At 33.1% G+C, this 19,554-nt stretch overlaps 2 long non-coding RNA genes across 9 annotated transcripts; one reads left to right on the top strand and one right to left on the bottom strand.

The window, feature by feature from the left end:
* Positions 1–5,612: 5,612 nt before the first annotated feature.
* On the bottom strand, positions 5,613–15,700 carry LOC107925654 (uncharacterized). 8 transcript variants are annotated; one of them, XR_005906202.1, is made up of 6 exons: positions 15,558–15,700; positions 15,329–15,405; positions 15,122–15,243; positions 12,620–12,705; positions 8,773–9,324; positions 5,619–5,897 (listed from the first exon to the last, which is right to left on the bottom strand). It is a non-coding gene; the product is annotated as an uncharacterized lncRNA (long non-coding RNA). The 8 variants fall into 8 exon arrangements; XR_005906203.1 differs by lacking the exon at positions 8,773–9,324 and having other exon boundaries at positions 5,613–5,897; XR_005906199.1 differs by lacking the exon at positions 5,619–5,897 and having other exon boundaries at positions 7,400–9,324.
* A 160-nt stretch (positions 15,701–15,860) lies between these two features.
* LOC107925653 (uncharacterized) lies at positions 15,861–19,344 on the top strand. Its single transcript, XR_005906204.1, has 9 exons — positions 15,861–15,998; positions 16,480–16,508; positions 16,621–16,724; positions 16,937–16,979; positions 17,121–17,192; positions 17,458–17,573; positions 18,628–18,662; positions 18,835–18,943; positions 19,079–19,344. It is a non-coding gene; the product is annotated as an uncharacterized lncRNA (long non-coding RNA).
* Positions 19,345–19,554: the final 210 nt, after the last annotated feature.

The following is a 19,554-nucleotide window of genomic DNA, read 5'->3' as shown; positions in this document are numbered from 1 at the left end:
TCAATAAAATCATATTCAGTAAGAAAATACAGTTTCAATCAATATCTTTCAGTGTTCAGTACAATAGTTTACCCCTATTAACATATTTCGGACCTGGACAGATACACAGATCCAACCCACACACCGGGATAGTATACAGTGTTTCGTTGGCCGAAGTCGGAATACACCGTAACAGTAACAGTAACAGTAGCAGTACAAAGTGTACCTCATCGAACGAATCCAGAACAGTAACAGTAGTTGACACTCATAGTCCTCATCGACACAAGGTTAAAATATCCCTGAACAATTCCAATCCTATAGCATGCCAACTATATCCGACTAGCCCGACACTGTTAATAGGGTTTTCATTTCACTTTCAAATTTTCATATAACAGTTATTACATTTCAAATTTAACAATACTCACCTTTAATTTACTTCCCATACATAATAAAGTAATATATACAACATTTAATTTAAAAACTCAGTTTATAGAAATACAAATCGTAATTCTCGAGTTTATTCGTTATCTTCGCTCACTTTCTTTTTTCCCTTTTTTGATGATGTTTCCGGTGCTACGTTAGCTACGGAAAAATTAACATTTAAAAATCATCAATACATATCATTTAATAACACACTCTTCTATTTTCCATGTAACTTTTACATAAATTCCAATTTAGTCCTTCCACCATAACCATTCTTTCTCTTCAAATAAATCTCATATTTTCATTTAATACCTATTTTAAACAAATTTCAGCTCTTAATATTCAATATAAAACATCAATTCTAAATTTTCTTCAATTTAGTCCCTCAAACATTAAACTTATAGCTTCCTTTATAATTTAATCCCTTAATAATTTCTAAATTGAAATTTATTCAAGTAAATCCCTAATTCAACAATTTGTTCAACATGACCCATGTCTAAAAATCATCTTTCAAAATTTCCACTTACATCAAGTAATATTTGTCTCTAGGACTCTAAAAACATCAAAATTGTAAGAAAATGGACTAAATTAACTTACCAAATTAATCTTCAAGCTTCAAAACCTCAATTTTCCCTTTTTTCTTTTCTCTTTTCCTTTTCTTTCCTATTTCATTCCACTTTCTCTGTTTTCTTTCTTTTTGTCTCTTTATAATAATTATTATTATTTTATTTCTTTTATGCTTTATTATATTATATTATTATATTATATATGCTTAAGTATTAAGTATAAATATTTGCATATTATACATACACATGGAATAATATTTTTCATACATTTGGCACTATTCCTTTTTATGGACTATTTGCTAACTTAGTCCCTTCAATTTTCTTTAATCAAACTTTTACATTATATTCAATCTAGTACTTACACTAAATTAATCCTTAATTCAAGCTAATTCACTTAACTAAAATCTAATTAATCACTCAACTAGCTTCATAAATTTTCTAATAAATATTTAAGAACCCGATTTTTTAAAATAATAAGCCGAAAATAAGATTTCTGATACCTGTAAATTTCAGGTCATTATAGATTTGCCCCTGGATTGCAAGCCAATTGGGTGTAAATGGCTGTTCAAAGTGAAAAAGAACCCTGATGGAATCGTAGCCGGATTTAAATCGAGACTTGTAGGAAAATGTTTTTCTCAAGTAACTGGACATGATTTTCATGATATTTACAACCCTTTGGTGAAATTTTCAACAGTCAATGTGTTTCTTTCACTTGCTACCTACTATGGTTGGAACCTTCGAAAAATAGATATCAAGAATGTGTTCTTAAAGAGTGAATTATCTGAGGATGTATATATGATTCAACCTTTGGGTTTTGAGTAACACCAAGCTGATGAGACTGATCTTGTATATACAACATAACAATTTCATTAGTTATTTTGCTATATTTCAACATATGTCAGTGAGTAAAAATATTTGAGACAAGATATTCTTTAAATTATTCTTTAAATAACATATAGATTATGATATATATGCTAAATTATTTGTTTTGCTAATAATATTCTAACAAATTAAATATGCATTATAGTTTAAAAATAATAAAGTAGGTTGTATATTATTTTTTATAATATTATATATTATTTTTATTAATTCATATTTTATTAATTGTTATATTAAAAATATTATTAAATTATATATTATTATTGTTAAATTATATTTAATAATAAATTTATTAAAATAGGATTAAATTAAGTATTATTGTTTTTATTAAATTATATTTAATAATAATCCTATTAAAATTTAATAACAATAATATCTTTTTAACAAAATTTCTGCTAAGGGTACTCTGGTCATTTCAGACTCTTTATTTATGCTATTACAACTCTATTCCATTCAACCAAACACAAGAATACTATTAATCCCATTTTAATAAATTTATTATTGAACTTAATTGAATGAGCTCTTTGTCATAATCATTATTGTTAATTCGATGTTTCTCTCCAAAATTTTTATAACATAACAATTTTATTCTAAAGAATCTTGGACATTTATTTCTAAGCAGCGGCTTTTCTTTTACATCCTTCATGTTTTGTGCAGGGAGAGGCCATCTCTACACTTGTGGGCCATATACACTGCGTCTCCTCTATATCCATTTTTTGTTTTATTTGCATGCACTTGTGTTCTATGTTTGGATGTACCATTTTTGTTCATCCGAGAAAAAAGGGTAAAATGATACTATTTCTTAGGTTGCTTTCATTTACTTCACTTCTCTAACCCGGTCCCTCTTTTGTTTTCATGCACAGTTCTGTGGCAAGGCCCTCAACTGCATTGATATAGGAGGTGAAGGATTGGCTCTCATCGCAACTGGTGGTTCAGATTCAGTTCTTATAATATGGGATCATCGTAAACCAGGTCTGTTGTTCATAATTTTATGTATGATATTATATTTTTTTCTTTTCGCTTTTTTTTTCTCCTACTTGTTGCATGTGCAGACACATGAAACCACTGAAACTCCATCTGACTTGAAACTTTTTTTCTACTTTTCAGGGAACATCGACACCCGTGTTTCAATTCTCTTCACATAGTTCTTAGATTTCAGCTTGTAAGTGGCACAATAAGTCTCATCTTCATTTAATTTCTTCATCTTGATATTAAAAATTCTCAAATTCAATTTTTTATTAAAAATTCATCAAAGTTATTTTTTTCCTAATAAAGAATATATATATATTTTTAATCAAAGATTTGACTTGATATATTAATGAAAAACTAAATATAGAAGTATTGGGAATACAACCCATTAACAAAAGCCAGAAAAGAAGCAATGAAATATAACCTAATAAACCTATGCCTAAAAGTTGGAAATAACCCATAGTTTTAAATTCAAAAAAATAAACAGAATTTGTTAAAAAAAGAAGAAGAAATAAACAGAAAATCTACTCATATCTGAGTCAGTCAGCTGATTGGCATTATTATACGTCGTTTCTTGTAATCGTCAAGTTACTCTATTGGGCACTACCTCTGTGTGGTGGTTCTCAATTTTACGATAGCATTTATACAGAACAAAATAATCCCTTCTTTGGTTTATATTCTTTCTTTTGTTTTTACTCACATTCTCACTTTGTCTTCTTGCTTTGATTCAACGGTCCACTCCTTCGCACCATGACTGGTAATGCTGCTTTCTTTTTCCCTGCTTTCTTACGCCAAATACTTTACTGGGTTCTCTTCAGAATCGGATTTATTTTCACTATGCCGATAAGATTCCTTTTAAATGATGGAAAAAAAGGAGGCTTCTGTGATAAATCTTGAATGCCCTTTTTAGTTTTTCATATATAGATTTCATTACTACGCTTGTTTTGGTGATTCATGATGATATGATTCTTTACCAGTCTTGTTTTTGCTTTGGAATATATATATATACACATATAGCAATGAAGTAAAAGATGATATACATTGTGTTTTAGCTTGACTTTATTTTTAAATAATGTGATTATGTTTTATTTAAAAACGGGTTTTTTTACCTCAATATTAAAAAAAAAATTATACACGAAAATGGGTTGTCAGTCAAATTAATTACGAAAATGGTATATTTTTTTAGGTTGTGCCTACCTGACAGGCACAACCGATTTTTTTAATATTAAATATTTTTTCGTTTAAAAAATTATTATTATATTATTTTTTTAATATTTATATTAATATATATGTAAAAATACGGGTTTTATATGGGTAAAATATACTCGAAACGGGTCGAGCCTGTCAGGTAAGCACGACACCCCCATTGCCGCTCCACCTGCTGCTACCTATTTTTTCTCATGCATGAGTCATATCACTCATGGGAAAAAAAATTTTATGGGGGACCTTATAAGCATGGTCCTCTCTCCCCCATATTGAAGCAGCCACCGATTGTGAGAAAGAAAAGAGAGAAATGAGAAGGAGAAGAAGAAGGAAGAAGAAGAAGAAGAAAAAAAAGGTAATGTATATTAATATTAATTTTTTTTTCGTTTAAAAAATTATTATTATATTATTTTTTAATATTTATATTAATATATATGTAAAAATACGAGTTTTACAAGGGTAAAAATACTCGAAACGGGTCGAGCCTGTCAGGTAGGCACGACTAGTCGTGCCTGACAAGTAAGCACAACACCCCTTGCTGCTGCTGCCTTCCTTCTGCATGCTGCCCATTTTTTCTCATGAATGAGTCTTATCACCCATGGGAAAAAAAAATTTATGGGAGACCTTATAAGCATGGTCCCCCCTATATTGAAGCATCCACCGACTGTGAGAAAGAAATGAGAGAAATGAGAAGGAGAAGAAGAAGGAAGAAGAAGAAAAAAAAAGTAATGTATTATTTTAGTAATTTATTATAAAATTATGGTGTTTTGTGAGTTTTTAATATGTATTTTTTTTTTAAAAAATTGTATAATTATTTTGTTAGTAGTTTATGATTAGGTTATAAATTATTAGTTTTTTTTGTATTTTGTTATAGTTATTTGTTTTGTTAATAATTTATGGGATTAGGTTACAAATTGTTAGTGTTTAGTGTATTAGTGTATTGTGATTTTTTTAGTAATAATATATTTTTAAAAAAAATAATTTTATAGTTGATTTGGTTATATAAATTGTTAGTGTTTAGTAGTTTAGTGTATTAGTGTATTGTGATTTTTTTAGTAATATATTTTTAAAAAAATAATTTTATAACTATTTTATTAGTAATTTAAGATTAGATTACATAAATTGTTAGTGTTTAGTGGTTTAGTATTAGCGTATTGTAATTTTTTTAGTAATATATTTTAAAAAAATATTTTTATAGCTATTTTATTAGTAATTTAAGATTAAGTTATATAAATTGTTAGTGTTTAGTGGTTTAGTGTTGTAACACCCAAAACCCAGCCCAGACGTTATGATCGAATCCGACATGCCACATCGAAGCATTCAAAACATTTTATATTGTTGATCCAGAAAAACTTACTTAGTGTTTTAAAAGATAATTTCATTATAGGTTAAAGTGAATGGAAGCTGTGCACCAGGTAGGAAACCGGAAAAGAGGTGGTGAGTCCATCGGATTGCTTAAGTACCAAGCTCCCTTCGGATCCAATCCTAGACATACATACCACAATTGCCACACCTTAACATCATGGATATTTCTAGAAAACCGATTTGATTAAGTCATTTTTTGGAAAAGTGATTAATTTTGGAAAATACTTTCATTGCGGAAGCTTTGCTTGTTGTCGTGTTATTTTGAAATCAATTGTTTTTTTGAAAACGCGCCCTAAAACTATCAAATTTCAACAGTTAAAATAAGTAATACCTATCTTAGTAATACATATTAAAACCATCAAAAATAATTAAGCGGCCTTATTACATTTAAAAACCCAAAACTTCAAACGTAAATAAAAGGATGTCCAGTTCACCAGAAAAAATCAAACTTTTAGAACGGGTGGCCACTCCGAATTCCCTTACAGCTCCAAGCCCACTATGGTTGGGGATTACCTGCGTGGATAAAAATAAAAGGGGTGAGTTTGGGGAAAACTCAGTGTGTAAATTAACCCAATCATAGCCTATATCAACTCAAACCACAGAAATAGAATAAGTTGGCCTTAGCCCAGAACAGAATTCAGAACAAAGCCCATAGGCCCATAACAGAACAGAACAGATATTACATTTTTATGCAGAAACCCAAACCAGATTCATCCATAACACTCCCGTACCAGCCTTACACCATGTAGGGAGACTACACGACCCACCCAATCGCTACACCACAAAAATCGCAGCGAGGCTGCCAGATATTGTGACGAAGTCACCAGATACAAATATTGTGGCAGAGCCACCAGAACAGATAATTGTGGCATAGCCACCAGGATAGATATATGTGGCAGAGCCACCAGATCAGATAATTGTGGCATAACCACCAGGACGCTTCCTCCATAGTATAACCCAAGTCCCCATGCAACAGATATATAATCATGGCATACATCGTACAGAATCAGATCGTCATGCTTTTCAGTCAAAAGTAACCCTAGGGGTATAATGGTAATTTTGCATATATAGGGGTATTCAAGTAATTTAACTATTCTTAATGTTTTCATAAATAACATAGCCATTTACGTACGATCAGAAACACTTACCGCATTTTCTTACCAATTTGGGCCCGTTGGCCCATTATCCTGTTTTTGGCCCATTAAGCCCAAAAATATCGAAATGCACAGAATCGCGCACTCTGCAACCTTATCACTTTAATTTACCATATACATCAAACTATTAATCTCATGAGCATTCACACACTCGCAAGATCTCAAAATACTGGCTTTTTGATATTTCAGCTTTTCGGCTTGTGCCGATCTAGTCTATAAGAGGGTGTTAGTTACACACTTGTTTGTGACGATATGCTAACGAGATCCACACACGAACCGCCTTCAATTTTCCTCCTCCTAGTGACTGAATACTCAAGAACTTTCTCCTCTCCTTTCTCTTCTCTAACTTTCAGCTATGATGAACAAAGATGGACAAAACTTTATTTTTTTCACCCCTTTTTCTTTTAATAAAATCTCATATTTCATCCATTTAATTCTTTAATACAAAAGACATGAAATGCCCATCATGGAACATTTACCTAAACCATTATCATGGAACATTTACCTAACCCATTATCATGAAATATTTACCTAAACAATTATCATGGAACATTTACCTAACCTATTATCATGGAATATTTACCTAATCCATTATCATGGAACATTTACCTAACCCATTATCAATTTGTACCATGAATTATGGACATCAAGTGCTTATATTATCTACAACAACATGATGGCTGGCCACTTCATGTAAAATGGGAGGTTTGTCATGTAAATCCTCTTATTTTGCACTCCTATTTATTTGGCCACTTCAATTTAGCCTATAACATTTTCAAACATTTTCACATAGGTTCTATTTCATAATTTCACTCACAAATGACAAAATCAAAGCATGAAATTTTGCTAACATTCACAGAATTCCCGAAAATTGGGGCGTTACAACTCTACCCTCCTTAAAGAAATTTTGTCCTCGAAATTTACCTGATCCAACTAGTTGAGGATATTGTTGACGCATAGTCTCTTCTGATTCCCAAGTAACTTCTTCTGATCCAACCGTACCGCGTATTGAAAGGCCGTGTTAATAGTATAGAGTTTCAGCAAGATGAATGCTTAATACTGTTCTTGGAGTTAGCCGGGTTCGGATCAGCAGCATTGATCCAAACTTTTGATCTGCGATATGACTTGATTTCCACTTTAGTCGAGCGATGGCGTCTGAAGACCCACACATTTCATTTGCCGTGCGGGGAGTGCACTATCATTCTAAAAGACGTTGCAGTATAGCTCGGGCTCCCCATCGATGGGAACGCGATCACGGGCGTAAGTTCGATCTCCAGGCCGGCAACCCTTTGCTATGAATTACTTAGACGCTCGCCAAGTGTGGGGAAATTTGCCAGTTTGAGGTTGTCATGGCCAAAGGCCAATTTTGAGTATTTGTCGAGTACTGCCAATGAACAGGAGGTGATGCAGGCTATTCGAGCTTACATTATGCACCTTATAGGGGGTGTACTTATGACGGAATCAAACGGCAGTACTGTTCACTTGATGTACTTACCCCTATTATCTAATTTGCATAACACTCGTTCATACAGTTGGGGGTTCGCAGTGTTAGCCATGTTGTATCGAGAACTTTGTCGGACGACAGATCCTTCTACGATGGACATAGGCGGATGCTTCATACTGCTGCAATCGTGGGCACTTTACCGGATGCCATTCTTGGCATCAATTAGTCACTAATCATATATATTTTCACTCGTTAATAGGTGATGAATTTTTATGTGTTGTAACAATTAGTTGACTTTTTTTTGGATTATGTTCTAATAATTTTTTTCTTAGATGGAGCACAAATCTGGGTATCGGAAGATCATACACGGTTCTGATATACCGTCTGATGATCGAGAATGATTCTAGAGAGGGGGTAAGTTTTTCTAATATCAATTTTATTTTATTATTTTATTTCACTTGACCTACGTTAATATAAAAAATATTATTAACTGTGCAGTTCATTTGGATGTCGTATTCTGTTCTAGAAATTATGGCGATTATTCCCTCGTCTGCCCGCGTCCACTCAAACTTATGGTGCATTAGCGCACCCGTTATCAAGTTTCAGATAGTGGAGTGATATCATGGCGATCGAGTACTTCGACAGTTCGATTGCATTCACTATATCCCGAGTCCGCTAGTACGATTGGGAGATATTCATGGGATGACCAGGAGGGGAAGGCATGGGCTTGATTAGGGAGATGAGCATGAAGAATATGTTACGATGTGGAACAACCGGTTTGGGAGGATACCTCAAATGGATCGTGGCTTGGATTTCCAGCCCTCGTTACAGTACCTACAGTGGTACTATGAGATAGGGAAACCATTTTTGTCTGGTGGGAGGTCGATGGTAGTTCCCCCGCATTCGACACGAATTGGGCAACATCTTCTAAATCCGCATCATGCACCAGAGTCAGAGCCAGAGCAGGAGCCAGAGCCGGAACTACACTCTGAAGGTAGTTCTCATCATCCAGATTTAGGGGGCGATGACTATTTCTCGGGCTCCTCAGGCTACGAATATCATTCAGAGTTTGATATCTTCAGCCCACTACTATCTCAGTACTCCAGTCATCCCGACTCATATTTATCTCAGTACTCTGCTCCTTCCAGCCCGTATCCACCGCTGTACTCTACTCTTCCCGGCCTATATCCACCGCCATATTCTACTCTCGGCTCAAGTTCATCAGTGGCGTTTGAGACATGATTTTTCGTCTATGTTTCACACACCCCCACATACAGATGAAGAGAACGTTGATCGCTGTAGTCGTCTGCAACGTAAACGTCGGGCTCCACAAAATATACCCCTAGAACCACACCATCAAACCATCAATTTTAGGGAGTTTTGTAATATAAATAACTTCCTTTTTATGTAATGATTTTTTTGACATTTTATTTATCAATTTAATTTATTTTTAGCAAATTATGTAATGACTATTTATGTAATGAGTTTTTTATCATTTAATTACAAAGGATAGTCATCATTCCCCCGGTTGAATAACGTAATTATAATAATAAATGAAATACATAATAAATCCGAGTTAAGTATGTATGAACACAAATAGTCATGCTTCACCCAGAGTAAGTATGTAAATTGTATATAAACATGTGCTTCAAAGGCAAATTTTGGATTTGCTTGGGTTGAAATACATAATTGCAAAAAAAGAGTATTAAAAACAATCAATTTTAAAATGCTTAAAAAATCTATTTAATGCTACTTGGCGGGACTTTTTCTTCCACCATGTAATTAACAAAATCTTAATTTCTATCCGATCGCGACGATTGTCCAATATGGTAGTTTCAGAGCGGGCATTTATTCCAATTATGACCGGGTAATCTGCATACTCCACACAACTTCCCATCAAATTTCTCTCTAATGTCCATTTCGTTACGGATTCTAGATGATTACAGACGACCTTTTGGGTTCTTACGCAACCCTTTGTCTGGAACAAGATCGAATGTCATCGGAGGAACCTCCCAAGTAGATAGGTCAGGAAGTACGGGAAACCCATTCTCCCATACACGGAACATGTGTTCGAGGGTATACACTTCATCGATAAATTGATCTACATTGAGCGAGACTTTAGCACAAGATGCTACAACATGTGCACAAGAATAATGAAGTGTCTGGAACCTCCTACAATCGCACCGTCTATTTCGGAGATCAACTCCGTAGGACCTAGGTGGTATACCGAGTTGACGACCGTGGTCTCTGTAACGCGAAACGTTTCATTACGTCGTGAATATACTTCTGCATTCATCGACCTCGCCATCCGACGGTTTGCAACCATTGCATCCCTGACATATTCGAAAAACACGTGTCCTGCCTCCATCTGGTTGACTTGTTGCTGACCCATTCTTGGCATCAAGGTAGCCAACCTGTAGAATGTAGCCGAGAAGACAGATGAAATTGGAAGATTCGTGTTTTCAATAACAAAGCGTTGATGCCTTCCACCAAGTTTGTGGTCATTTGACCGTAACGAATGCCCTCGTCAAAACTTTGAACCAATTGCTACGGCTCTATGATACCCAACCATTGTCGGAAAGATGTGTTCGTTTGACCTTCCATGTCATTCTCAAGTCGAGTCATCCTTTGCCGAAAAATGTGTGGCTCAAGCTCGTACGTTGTGTATGTATTAAGAAAATATAAGTTACAGTCTAATTACAAAACATTAAGTTATATATTAAAAGGATAAGGTTATTCTTTATCCATTTTCACAACTTGTCTCTTCCAGTCTGTATTCTTATAATCTCGATAGAAGTTAGACGCAATGTGCCGTATGCAGTAAACAAATCTCCATGACACACTGGAATGCCTAATGGCGACAATTAATCATTTCCCTCTATCGGAGATGATGCAAATACTATCATTACTAATAACATACCTCCGCAGGTTTGTAAAGAAGAATTCCCACGACTCCATATTTTTTGTATCTACGATGGCAAACACAATCGGGAGCACGTTATTGTTCCCATCCTGAGCAATCACAAGAAATAAGATCTGTGTATATTTACTGTATAGCCATGTCCCATCTACTTGCACAAACGGCTTGCAGTGGGGAAATGCATGTACACATGGATCAAACGTCCAGAACATCCATTGGAAAATTCTTTTTCTCCGTTGTAGTTGCTCATCTAGGCCGTCATAAGGTCGTGTCTGCAACTCAATGGCAGTCCCTGGTACATACTCCCTCATAGCGGCAATCCATCCCTGCAACTCATTATATAATGCATCTAAATCTCCGTACAATTGTTCCATTGCCATCTGTTTAGCTATCCATGCCTTTTGGTATGATACTCGATACCGGAATCGTACCTGTATTTCGGTAATCAGTACCGAAACCTTAATTGTCGGCATGTCTTTAACCATTGGCATGATGCACATACAAATAGTTTTAGAATCAAGTTTTCGATGATCTTCTGTCATATGTGATGCAATGCATGTGTGAAGCCCAACAAATTTTCGTATCTCCCACATCTGCGACTTTTGGATAAATGCAGCTCGTATCCTCCAATTGCAACCTTCCGCCAACTTCCAACACTCTCCAATAGATAATGTCGATTTAGACACTGACAACTTTATAGTCTACTAATATATTCATACTATACTGTTTAATGGAAAATATGCACTCTTCCTTATTTTCGAATCTCTAGCCCATAAACAACTCCTCAGGATCAGAATATACGGCCATCCAATAAGCAGATTGTATTTCAGGGTACTTTGGGAACTCGGCTACATGCGCCCTATGATTATTATGTATCACAATGCGACGAATCTAGTTCCCGACTAAAGACGCATTAACATTTAATTCCTCATTCACGCCTTATATCGTCATTATCATCCGAGACCTCATCCACGTCGGGATCATTTTCACTATCGACTTCATGATCAGAAGGATCACTACTATGGTATATATCATCACCAATCACAGCAGTCACGGGTGCAGCATTAAGATTAATGTCGATCCTATGTATAGTTGATTGACTACCAGCGTATGATACCAGAACCACCATACACGGTTCTTGAGCTCCATCTTCTTCACCTAATAGAGTGGGATCTTCAGTTTCCTCCACACCAGCTAACTCAGCAAATAACTGAATCGGTGCATTTTAGTTGCTCTAAGTCCTAAAATAGAGAGCGACCACTGTCTCCACGTCTTCATCGTCTACAAGTTCCATTTCGGTGAATTTTATCGGATACGTCGAAACTGGAAACTTGTAGAAAAGTTTCGAGATCCTTCTTCCACAACGTTTATAAATTTTTTCACTAATTTTTTTCTTCATATCATCAAAAGAGATATTTCTATTGAACCTTATTACTACTTGTTTGCGACATTCAAATAACATCCTACGCTTGTTGTCAAAATTTCTCCATCAAAATAAATGCATACGAAAAACTGATTCTCCATATTCAATACTAGATCTGTTAAAAAAATTTCAAAATTCTCAAAATAGTTTCGAATAGCAAAAAAGTTACATAAAATTTTTAATGCAAAATTTTTCATTCAGAAGCTAACAAAATTATTAATCTAACAAATTTTTAAATAATAAAATTTCTAACAAAATTCTATATTCTATTTAAAAATAAGTAAATTAAAATACCTTATCCTTCTTTTTGCTTTCATTTCTTTCCTTCTTCTCCCTCTCTTCTTACTTCTATTTTGCTGCTAAATTTTCTGTATGTTCATCTGATTTTGGGGGGAATATATAGAGAAAAAATTAAGCATGTGGGCCCTACCAATTGCGCCTACCAAGAAGGCACAACATGTATGTATGCTTTTCCAGTCCATATACACAGGTTGTATACTAACCAGAAAAAAATATATAATAATAATTTTTTAAACAAAAAAAATTAATATTAAAAAAATTGGTTGTGCCTGTCAGGTAGGCACGACCTAAAAAAATATACCATTTTCGTAATTAATCTGATTGACAATCCATTTTCGTGTATAATATTTTTTTATAATATTGAGATAAAAAACCCTTTAAAAACAAATTATTTCTTTTAAGTAATTTCTATATATATAATACATAAACATTATTTTTTTTAAAGTCTAATCCACAAGGGAAACCAAATAAAATATAAATCCCCAAATATTAAAAACATCTGCAAAAACAAATGATGGGTAGATAACGAAACATCTCAAAAACAAACAGCAATATATGTTTAGTTTACTTTCGAGGTTAGAATTTGTTTTCAATTACAAAAGCAAGGTAAAGCTAGCATTAAAATTATGGTTTGACTAAAAAAATGGTAAGAAAATGGTGCTTTTGACTTTTAGAAATTGACTTTTAAATGAAAAAGTTCTATTGTTGTCTCGAATCTAAACTTCATCTCTTTTTTTTCAATGCCAAACAGTTCTATAAATTTTCAAAACCAAATTTTTTCTTTATTAATTTTTGAATTTACAATTAATTATATCAATAATTCTATGCAATATCATTCATTATAAGTACTAAACTAAATAACTAACTAATCCATTAAGCTCATGATCCCAAAGCCCCATTTGACTTTTTTTACACTTTTTCTAAACCAACTTTATCTAACAACAATTCTAAATTAAACCTTATACCCATTGATGCAAAATGGTAACAATAAATGAAAAAAAGTAACCACATAAACTGAAAATAAAAGAAAAGAAAAAAGCCAATGGATGAATTGGAAATTAGGCAATCTAACAAAATGTCTCTAAAAGTGGCAAAACAATCAACAAGAAACCTAATATTCCACCCTGTTTAACCCCAATGATCTTCTTGCAATGGAAGAATATGGCAACCAAACAATAAAACAATAATTCCAAACAATAATAAGTATCCAAGCCAAAAATTATGGAACTTTCCCTTTTTATATTTACTAGTCTCCAGTATTAGATAATAGATAGAGATATCTAACTACCAAGGCTAAATCTAAACTATATAGCAACTCTTTCAAATATTAATAGAATTAAAAGAGCCCCATAAGCCAAGCTAATGAAAAGCATAGTAAACAATGAACAAAAACATGGAAGGAAATCATGATATAACAGCATTTCAACCAACATGGGTTTGAGCAGCATATTGTTTCTTTAAATCTACTTCTATATATAATTTTTCTTTACCGATCTAAGCACTTCCATAAATAGGAAAACTTCCCGCTCGAAAAAAAAGTGCAGACACAACCTTTTCACTTAAAATGTGAAACACATATTAAGATGAAATTGATAAAAGGAGTAATTGCTCTCCACCAACCCACATACAAAAAAAATGGCAAACCACAAATTAACATAAATAGTCATTCATGTTCCTTGTCTCATTGTTCATTAAATTAAGAGTGTTCCATACAAAAAATGGGCATGCACGTCAAACAAAAATGCAGGGACCATATTTCATAAGTGTATTAACTCTCAATAAATCATGATTGTACAAGTTTGTCCAATCATCACAGCTACCTTTACCTAGCACAGGAAACATTGAATGATAAAATAACCTAACAGGCAGAGCTTTTTGCAGCAAATACTACAGGACGACGAAGGAAATGATCAAGGAAAAGAATCACTCAGATCACAATGAATAACAGTTTAAGTCAAAAAACTAGCACGTAGTTTAAATCCAAAAGTGACAAGACACCCTAGAAAACCTAATTAGATAATGGTGCGATAAAAAACTGAGAACAACAATCAAATGGACTGGAGAAAGAAGGAAAACATGCATAGTGACAACATGCAACAACATAGATTAAATCAGAGCGCCAAATAGATGTTCATAAATGGGAGATTATATTTAAAATTTACCCTAAGGGCGGAAGTTTAATGCATATCCATCATCAAACAACAATAAACTAAAGGTTCCATACCTATTTCTTAAACTAATCCATATTAGCTCCAAGCACAAGAAAGCTAGGCACACACTTACATATATTCATATCTTTAACAAATAAAAGAAATAAGAAATGACCTAATTATCAACCCAAAAAATGAAATTTACAGTAACCTTAAAGTCTTGGCCAAAAATAGTAACCTTAAAAAAACCCCTAAATCAAAGTTACAAAAACTTTGCTAAAGGTGTGCTAAGGTAAACAAGAATAAGAAAACGTAAAGCAGCAAGGGTGAGCTAAGGTATACTTACCAGTACTTTTCTGGTAAAATTAACTTTGAATTTAATGGTATTACTTTAAAGTCTTGGGCAATTTCACGAATGAGCCTCTGGAAAGGCAATTTCCTAATGAAGAGTTCAGTACTTTTTTGGTACTTCCGGATTTCATTGTATCCAATGGAAACATCATCAGTTCAATTTGTGTAAACAAGAATAAAAAAACGTGATTTGATGACTAACCGCAGAGCTGTAGTTCTAGGGCGATATCGGTGAGGCTTTTTCATGCCTCCTGTTGTCGGTGCCGACTTGCGAGCAGCCTGAGAAACACATAATAGGAAAAAAGAAATTAAAGAAGATTGAGCAAAAAAGTCTCAATCGAACTTAGGATTGAAAGGGGAAAAGAAAAGTTGAAAGAGGTGAAAGAACTTTAACTAAAAGGAGTCAGGAAAAAAAGAAAAAGAAAACGTACCCTTTACAATATTTGAGGAGATGAAGATGAAGGGCGAACGGATGCTTGATTTGGGGAGGAAGAAATTTGGAGAGAATTTTGGGAAGAAAAAAGGCAGGCTATTTTGGTCAAAAAACCTAAACGGTGTGGTGTTGAAAAGGTATTTAGACCCCCAAACCCTGAATACCTAAACGGTGAGCTGACGGAATGAGACTGTAATAGCAATTCCGTAGAATCACCTAAACATGAACCAAATGGCTGCTTTACTGTAACGCGTGAAATTAGGGCGGAATGGAATAGTAATTCCATCCAACCAAACGTAGCATAATTTTTTTCCCTAAAATTTTTCCCCAAACCCTAAATTTTCTCCAAATATGCATCGCCGGACCTGACCATCTGCTGCATCACCGTCGACTCGATCATCTGCTGCGCCACCGTCGCACTCCTATTCGTAACCAATCGGTAAGCAAGACATAGCGAGATTAACCCAAAACCCTCACTCAGCTCTTTTTGCCATCTTCTTCTCGGTTTTCATTTGCCTCTTTTGGTAGAACATCTTATTGTTTCAAGGGGTTTTTGTTCAGTTTCAAGGTTTTTTTACTTTTTGTTCAGCTCTTTTTTCCATCTTCTTCTCTGTTCTCATTCGCCTCTTTTGGCAGAACAACTTATTGTTTCAAGGGGTTTTTGTCTAGTTTCAAGGTTTCTTGCTTTTTTGTTTTTACAAGTTTCAATCTGCAGCCATGGGAAAAGCAAAAAAGGCCTCCAAATTTGCTGGCATGGAAAAAATAGTCACTCAAAAAGCTGTTAAACAACAAGTGTTTTTTCCCCGTTTTCCTAATCTCTTTTTTAAAAATAAAAAATAAAAAAAATTCTTTTCCTTCTTTTTAATTTACTTTGGTTGATATAATTATCTGGATTGATTGTTGTTTATGTAAAATTTCAGTCATGCATGGAAAAACTCCCCAAAAACGTGTAAGCTTATTTATATTCTTGTATGCTATTTCTAATTCTTCTTTACATCGTTTTTTTATATTTAATATTTTATTGGTTCCTTTCTAATTTCGTTGATTGTTTTATGGACTAGGCCGAACGTTTCTTCAACTCTTTTCTATACACAACACCTCATTGGAACCGCCTTATCGTGTTTTGGTTGATACCAACTCCATCAATTTCTCCATCCAGAACAAAGTAAGTGCTTCGTAGTTCTTACCCACTTGAATTTTGTTTTAAGGTTTAATTTGACTGTGATAATAGTAAAATTAGGTCTGTTATAAAATGTTTATAATCCCCTCTTGCAAAGTAAAAAAATAAATTGTAATGTTAATTTTATCGACATGCTCTTTTTTTATGATTCCTTTTTATGTCATTGATAATTCTTAACATTTTTTCCCCTTTGGTAGTTGGAGCTGGAGAAGGGAATGATGGACTGCTTATATGCAAAATGTGAGTTATTGAGTTGGTTTTCCTTTTAAACATTACTTTGAATACATTTTGCATTTTTCTTAATTGCTAAATCTGTCCTTTTTAGTTACAATCCTAGTCCTTTTTATTGCTGAATCTAATCTGTTCTTTTGCATTTGAAAGCACACCTTGCATCATAGATTTTGTGATGGCTGAGCTTGAAAATTTGGGCCAAAAGTACCGTGTAGCTTTGAGGTAAAGCCTCCATTAACCTTTAACATGCAATATATCTTTACAGTATCTTATTTGGCTAAATGCATCTAAATGTTAGTCTTTGTTTCTTAATTTGCCCTCAATCTGTCTTTGGAACCTTGATTCATTTGTTGCCATATGACTTGGTTCAATGCTTCTAAATGTTAGGCTTTGTTTCTTAATTTACCCCCAATCTATCTTTTGGACTTTACACTTAACTATCCTATCTCTATTCTACCTTGGCTATTCATTCCTTTTTATGTTACAGGTGCAGTTCATGAACTTTTCTAGAAATACAAGGTGCTTAAAGTGTAAAGCAGAAGGTCCAAAGAAGGTTGCTACAGATGATATTCAAATGAAGAAAGGGGATTGGAATTGCCTAGGGTAAGTTTCTTTTTAGTTTATATTGTTAATAAGCCATTTTGTTCTTCAAGAATATCTATCTTCAGTATAATTCTATTAAATAGAATTTGTACTGTAGTCCCATATTTTATGACCTGCTAGATGATTTGGCTACATCCATGCTTGTCCTCTTGTTGCAAACTAAGTCTCATGCATATCGTATTAGCATATATTGTAATAAAACACAATATAAAGTAAATGGAAAAAAACAAAGAAATACCATGATACATATGAAATATATAAAATATATTAATGAGGATTAGGTAGATAGAAATGCCATCAAGAAGTATGTTGCTTGGGTTAACTATTTGTGATTTGAACTTATTTTTAATGATATGGTGCAGACTAAAAGATCTTTGATATATGAAGTAAATACCACTTCTTAGCACTAGTTAACGTTGTTTACATTTAATTAATTAGTTTTTAAAATATATTTGTATAAAGTATTTTAATTTTTTTACTAATTTAAATAATTTTTTTATTTTTATATTTGTAAAAGAAATTAGTTATAAAATAAATAAAAATAGAATTTAGTTTGGTTCAGATGATTATAGTTTTCTAACTTGCAAACAGTGAATCAAATTGAAATCAATTTATTTGAATAAATTGAAATTAAATTGAAATAACCAATAAAATGGTCAAATTTTAGTTTTGTCCCTTTATAATGCTAAAATTTAATATTTAATCCTTATACTTTGATTTAACATAACTTAATTTAATTGTTATCTGTTAGTTCAATCAGTTAGTATTGTTGATTCTATCAAAATGCTAATTTGAATTTTATTATTAGAATATATATATTTTAAAAATATAATTTTTAGCATTTTAGCCATAATAGTTAATATTGTTAATTGACTATTGAATTAATTGATTAAATCATATCAAATTAATTGAAAGAGCTTTTTGTCATAATCATTATTGTTAATTTGATGTTTCTCTCCAAAATTTTTATGACATAACAATTTTATTCTAAAGAATCTTGGGCATTTATTTATAAGCATTGGCTTTTCTTTTACATCCTTCATGTTTTGTGCAGGGAGAGGCCGTCTCTACACTTGTGGGCCATACACAGTGCGTCTCCTCTATATCCATTTTTTGTTTCATTTGCATGCACCTGTGTTCTATGTTTGGACGTACCATTTTTGTTCATCCGAGAAAAAAAGGGTAAAAGGATACTATTTCTTAGGTTGCTTTCATTTACTTCACTTCCCTAACCCGACTCCTATTTTGTTTTCATGCACAGTTCTGTGGCAAGGCCCTCAACTGCATTGATATAGGAGGTGAAGGATTGGCTCTCATCACAGCTGGTGGTTCCGATCCAATTCTTAGAATATGGGATCCTCGTAAACCAGGTCTGTTGTTCATAATTTCATGTATGATATTATATTTTTTTTCTTTTCGCTTCTTTTTCTCCTACTTGTTGCATGTGAGGACACATGAAACCACTGAAACTCCATCTCACTTGAAACTTATTTTTTATTTTCAAGGAACATCGGCACCTATGTTTCAGTTCTCTTCACATAGTTCTTGGATTTCAGCTAGGGGTGTGCAAAATTCGGGTAAAATTGAAAAAATTCGGTTAATCAGTCGGTTAACCGAATTAATTCGGTCGAGGGTCGGTTAATAATTTTTTGAGTTTTCGGTTAATGGTTAATTCGGTTCGAAACCTGTCGGTTAACCAAATATTTTCGGTTTAACCTAAATTATTAATAAATAAATTTATAATATATAAATAGCCCACTATTGATTCAAATCCAATTCAACATAAACTCAAATACCCAATCTAATATATATTAACCCAAGTACCTAACCCAACCCAATCATAAAAATTACAAATAATTTAATAAATAAAAATAAAAATAAAAATCTAAAAATAAAAATAAAAATAAAAATAAAAAACATATAATTTTATACAAATAATTCGGTTAATTCGGGTAATTCGGTTAATTCAATTAATTTGGTT

This window comes from Gossypium hirsutum, chromosome A12, assembly GCF_007990345.1.
Source record: "Gossypium hirsutum isolate 1008001.06 chromosome A12, Gossypium_hirsutum_v2.1, whole genome shotgun sequence".
NCBI classification, from domain to species: Eukaryota; Viridiplantae; Streptophyta; class Magnoliopsida; order Malvales; family Malvaceae; genus Gossypium; species Gossypium hirsutum.
Note: the sequence above shows the minus strand (reverse complement) of the source record. Positions and strands in the feature narration are given on the sequence as shown.